We start from the raw sequence: 6,404 nt of genomic DNA, 5'->3' as shown, positions 1-6,404 counted from the left end.
TTCCTAGGTATTTAGTCATTTTGTGGCAATGGTGAATGGGATTGCCTTCCTGATTTGGCTCTCAGCTTGACTGTTGTTGGTATATAGAAATACTAGTGATTTTTGTACACTGATTGTTATACTATATAATAATTCTTGAAATCTAATTAGATCCTCCACTCCAGCCTAATTATTCTTCAAGATTATCCTCACTACTTCCATATGCATTTGTAAACCAAGCTTGTCCAAATATATACATAACCACATGCATACATAAGGCAGTCTTTTAAATATTGCTTTGTCATTTTCTCTACGGAGGCCCTGTGCATCTTGTTGGATATATTACTTTATATTTTTAATGCTATTGTAAATAGTATTGTTTAAAATCTCATTTTAGAACACCTTGTTGTTGGTGTTAAAACATGCAAGTGATATTTACATATAGATTTTTGTATTAGACAAATTTGATAAACCGTTACTAGTTCTAATTATTTATTTGAGCATTCATTGAAACTTTCCACATGGATAATTATATTAACTGCAATTAATGTGAATTTTTTTCTAAGTTTTCACATTTCCTAGGACTGACTGGAACCTCTGATAATAAGGAAAATGTATAATATAATTTACCACATTGTATTAATTGATTTTTTAAAAAATTTTAAATTAATTGTAATTGTAACATCCATTTTATTTATTATTGTATTTGATTAGCTTATATTTTGTTTGTATTTTGCGTCTATGTTCATCAGTAAGATTGGCATGTATTATTCTTTTTTCATATTATCTTTGCAAAGCTGGATATCAAGGTAATGCTAACCTCATAAAATGATGAAAGGTATTTCTCTTTTTCAATATTCTGGAATAGTTTCTGTAATTAGAATTATTTTTTCTTGAATGTTTGGTAATTTTTGTTAGTGAAGTCATCCAAATCTTGGCTTCACTAACAAATATTACCAAACATTAGAAATTGGTGAAAAATAAAATTTCACCAGTTTTATTTGTGAAATTTAATTCTTTTCATGGGTATAGAATCATTCAATTTTTCTATTTCTTCTTGGGTCCATTTTGCTAATATACATTTAAAAAGGAATTTGTCCATTTTTTCTTTTCTCATATGAATATTTATTACTGCTTTCTATTTTTGGCAAGTAAACTTAAAAATTCAGTTTAAAATATTTTTCTAATTTTCATTTTGATTTCTTCTTTGAACTATAAGTAATTTGGAAGTGTTTCTTAATTTCCAAACATGAGGATGTCGTCTCATTATAATTGTATTGTTGATTTCTAACTTAATTGCCTCATTATCAGAGAACATGAGATGTGCTTTATGGTTCATTTAATTTGGGCTAATTATCAAAAATGCTTTGTATGTGCTTTGGCAGTTTGTATATTTCAGTGAATTTTTCTACTTTAAGTTCTCAAATTTATGGGCATAAAGTCTATAGCATTCCTTTATTGTTCTTTAGGTAGAAGACTGTGGCTGCTCTTAATACTTTCTTTTTATCTTTAGTGTTCTGGAATTTGACTAGGGTGTCTTAATCTGTGGACATTTTAAAACTTATTTTAACTGGGGTTTATAGAGTATTCTGAGTCTTCACATTGTTGTCTTTTATTAGTATTGGAAAATTCTCAGCTATTCTTTTTTTTTTTTTAGAAATACGATATCACTCTGTTGCCCAGGCTGGAGTGCAGTGGTACAGTCATGGCCCACTGCAGACTCTACCTCCTCCTAAGCTCAGGTGATCTGCTCACCTCAGCCCCCCAGTAGCTGGGACTACAGACAAGTGCCACCATGCCTGGCTAATTTTATTATTTATTTAATATTGTTTTCTCCTCATTTTCTCTCAACTCCTTACTGTCCTTAAGGAATACTGCTTGAATTTATGTTAACATATACCATAGTTTATATTACGTAACTCTTAACTTCTCTTTTGAAGTTTCTATATATTAGTTTCTATATGTTGTATTCTGGATAATTTCTTCTGATCTCTCTTCCAGTTTCCTAATACTCTTTTCAGCTCTGTCAAATCAACTTTTCAGATAGGCTTAGTCATTTTTGTAGTCTCTTGCCTTTTACTCATATTGCAATCCCTTTATATCCTCTTCTTCATAATCCTTTTGGAGTCTCCTGCTCATATTTTTAAGGTTATCTTTTAGTTCTTTAAACATGTATTTTCTATTATGTGTCCGATGATTTTGATGTCTAAATATTGTGTATGTCAAATTTTCAGTTCTTTATTTTTCTTCTTCCTTTAATGGAAACTTGTTTTCTGGCATTTGGGGGGTTTTTAATATGAGCTCCTATTTTGAAAACTTTATCTTTGGCAACTTTTTGCACAAGGATCTAAATGGTTTTCATCAGAGAGGATTTCGTCAGGGTTCCTGGGCTACTACAAACTTTCAATGCTTTAAAGTAAAAATTCACCTTGAGGATTTTTGGACATCCTAGGTAGCATGAATGTATACAAAATCTATAATAGCTTTTGGCTAAGAATACTCAACAGGGACTTTTTTTCCTTCTCACCCATCCCACAGATTGAGAGAGACAGTTTTTCTCACATTTCACAGGGATGGGGGCAGGTTTATTTTTAGTCTACTCCTTAACTGAGCATGAACCTCTTGTAAGCATTCATGAGGATCTCTTATTAGCCTTCTAACTCTCTGTGTGCAGATCTGTGCTTCTTCTTCCTCCAATCCTTTGCAATAGGAAAACTAATGCTCAGTTTCACCTGAGTTGACAAATCCCTCAGAGCAAAAGCCAGCCTAAGTGCTCTACTTACCCTTCTGGATTCTTGTTTTAAATTAAGGTTTTTTTTTTTTTTTTGGCCTCAGAGCATGTCTTGTTTTCTGGATAGCTTATCAACTATTCTAAAAAGATGCTGAAAGGTCTTTCATTCAGGATTTGTAGTTGTTTCCAGCAGTAGAATTGGTCAAGGTCTTTAGCCCACCATGCTATGAGAAGTGGATATCATCTTTACTCCTCTAACTTCAGGATTTAATCCTTGTTAAAATGCAAATGCCCATGCTTAAAAGCATGTTAAGGCAGTATTTCTTTTCTTTCCTTATTTTTTATTTATATTTTTTTGACACAGCGTCTCACTCTGTCACCCAGACTGGAGTGCAGTGGTGCAATTTTGGATGACTATAGCCTCAACCTCCCAGACTCAATTGATCCTCCCGCCTCTGTATCCTGAGTAGCTGGGACCACAGGCACACACCATCACGCCCTGCTCTTTTTTGTATTTTTCATAGAAATAGGGCTTTGCCGTGTTGCCCAGGACTCCTTGGCTCAAGTGATCCATGCACCCCAGGCTTCCAAAGTGCTGGGATTACAGGTGTGAGCCATTACACCCGGCCCAAGGCAGTATGTCTCACAGTACCATCTTAGATCATCTCCTTGAAAATCATCTGGCATGCTTGCTAAAATGCTGATCACAGGTCACATCTCAAACTTTTTGAATACAAATCTTGGGATGGAGGAAGGGAGAAGTTTTACTCAGTGTTCTAATGGAGAACTGCTTTGTTACATTGCTATCTGTCTTATGCTTTTGTACAAATCAGTTTCAGATCTTTCTCTGACACAAATTTTCATAACAAAAAAGCTTAGGAATACTTGGTAGTTGGAGGAAAAAGTCTTCCCAAAATTGGCATTAAAAAAATTGCTTTTCTCTGTAAAGAATCTACCATTTGCTGTTTCCGTGTCCCTGACCACTACAATGTGAGTACTGCCTCCTGTTTTCACTGGTATCTATAGATTATTTAGTCTCAAAGCCAGAAGTCAACTTGTTTTACTGAATTTTCTTTAGATTGCCCAAGGAAATGTAAAGGAGGCTCATTTTTTTGTCATACCTACAGAGAAACCATGGATCCTCAAAAAATGCTTACTTTTTTCTAGAAGGAAAAGAACCCTTTAAACTTTCATGTAAAACTACGTTTGAACAGAACTCCAATTATACTCTTAGGAGAAGTTCTTTGAAATGGATTTACTAAGTCAAAAGGCATGCATATTTTAAGACTCCCTGTCCCTTAATAAAAATAGCTTTATTATCCTGATTATTTAAAAAAGCAGCACATGTTCAAGGTCAGATATGTGAAAATACTTTAGAAAGATTTTAGGATAAATTAAAATTACCCCAAATCTACCACCCAAAGAAAACCATGGTCAAACGTGTTCATATATTATATATCTTGTCAGACCTTTTGCTCATGCATAAATACTTCTTTATGTTCCAAAAGTGGAATGATTTTGTACATGCTCTTTTGTAGTCTGATTTGTTATTAACATTGATATTGTGGCTCTTTCTATGTCTGTGTGTAATGTAATATCTATGTATGAATATGAATTGTAGAAAACTTAACAGTGTTTTGTTGGTGGTATACACTGTGTGCTCAGCATCTAGCAGAGCATCTGAGACTATTAATAGTAGGTTCTTTGTTTATTCATTTAACACATATTTCTGACCCCTCCTGCTGCGCCTGTAACTCTCCGAAGTTAGTTAACCCCTGTCTTTGTAGAAATGGCAGGCATTAGGCATTTCTGTTTTATACCATGTGTTCTCTCCTATCCTCAGTCATTGTCTGTTGGATGAAGGGTAAGAAGAGACCCCAAAGCAGCCACTGCACAGGCTGGCTAATGACCTAATGAGTGATCTCATAAGCAAAGGCTGAGCTAGTTAATACAATTCAATTTCTTAAGAATTTGAATTCAGAAATACTTAAGAGGCAGTTGGCAGCAAGAGAACTGAAAACAATGCAAGACAGGAGAGGTCATAAAGAACCAAATTTGGGGGAATATTTACCAAAAAAAGCAGAAACTGGGAAGTAAGGACAAGACATGGAGGGGGAAGGAGATAACTGGTGGGGTGCAGATAGAAGCAGTCGGTGGAGGGGAGCTGAGTCAGTTCATGCTTTGAGCACTAAGCAAAATTCACACTCTCAGGCTGCTGGTCTCTCCCTTGGGGAACCTCCCCCTTACATTGGGGGCAGCCCACTTGTAACCATTGCTCACTGCAACCTCTGCCTCCTGGGTTCAAGCAATTCTCCTGCCTCAGCCTCCCGAGGAGCTGCGACTACAGGTGCACGCTACCATGCACAGCTAATTTTTTATTTTTTATTTATTTTATATTTATTTCTGTCAGATTCTATTTCCCTAATACTCCACCTATCATTACAATTGCATGCATCAATCTATGCACCTATGGTTTGATAGTTTGAATGAGTCTCTGTTCTCTGAAGCCTAAAGAATATACATAGCACAATTGTTTTGATTTAGACCCAAGAGTCACTTAAGAGGGTGGACTTTTCGTTTTAAGTTTATAATTGGCTTGTGTGCATGTGTGTGTGTATATATATGGAAATTTTTTGTTTAAATATCTTATTTCTAATTTTATTACAATATGATTAGGTAGTGTAACCTGTACAATTTGTGCTTTTTGGAATATGAGGTTTCCTTTGTGGCTGAGAATCATAAGCATTTTTACATATGCTAAAAGGAACGCGTGCTCAATTTGAAGGTATAACATTTTAAATTAACTTTATTAAATACATCATTGAAATACTGTAAATCTTTATTTCTGGCTTCTTAATCTGTCAGGATCTAAAAAGTAATCTGTTAAAGTCTTCACTATGGTACTGTCTCTATCTTTTTTCCTTTGCTTCCAGTTGGCACCTTTTGTAGTCTGATGTAATTTATTCCTTAAGTCTTTTTTCTATTTAACATCTATTGCCTTCACAGTTTTTGTCGGATGCTAACATAGCCACTCTGCTTTCATTTTAAATATATATTTTTGATATATCTTTAGTCATCATTGTATTTTTTTCTTTTTCTTTTTCTTTTTTTTTTTTTTTGTTGTTGTTGTTTTGTTTTTTGTTTTTGTTTTTTGAGATAGAGTTTCACTCTGTCGCCCAGACTAGAGTGCAGTGGTGCAATTTCGGCTCACTGCAAGCTCTGCCTCCCGGGTTCATGCCATTCTCCTACCTCAGCTTCCCCAGTAGCTGGGACTACAGGCTCCCACCACCACGCCTGGCTAACTTTTTGTATTTTTTAGTAGAGACAGGGTTTCACCGTGTTAGCCAGGATGGTCTCCATCTCCTGACCTCATGATCTGCCCGCCTCGGCCTCCCAGAGTGCTGGGATTACAGGTGTGAGTCACTGCATCCAGCCTCATGCTTGTATTTTTAACTGTTCTGCATTACATTTTTTGTTCAAGTGTGTCTCTTGGTGAAAGTATAGCGATTCTGTTGATACTTTTGTTTGGACTGTCAATCGAGAAAAATGACGTGACGAGTCTCAATCATTTTAGAAGGTTTGTTTGCCACAAAGTTAAGAATGTGCCCAGGAGACAGATGCCTTTCTCTGAAGATGATTTTGAGAGCTCCAAATACAAAGGGGAAAGGGAGGGATATTGAGAAGTACACAGTTT

This window comes from Trachypithecus francoisi, unplaced genomic scaffold, assembly GCF_009764315.1.
Source record: "Trachypithecus francoisi isolate TF-2019V2 unplaced genomic scaffold, Tfra_2.0 Lachesis_group3, whole genome shotgun sequence".
Lineage (NCBI taxonomy): Eukaryota > Metazoa > Chordata > Mammalia > Primates > Cercopithecidae > Trachypithecus > Trachypithecus francoisi.
The sequence above is the reverse complement of the archived record's forward strand: the minus strand, read 5'-3'. Positions refer to the sequence as shown.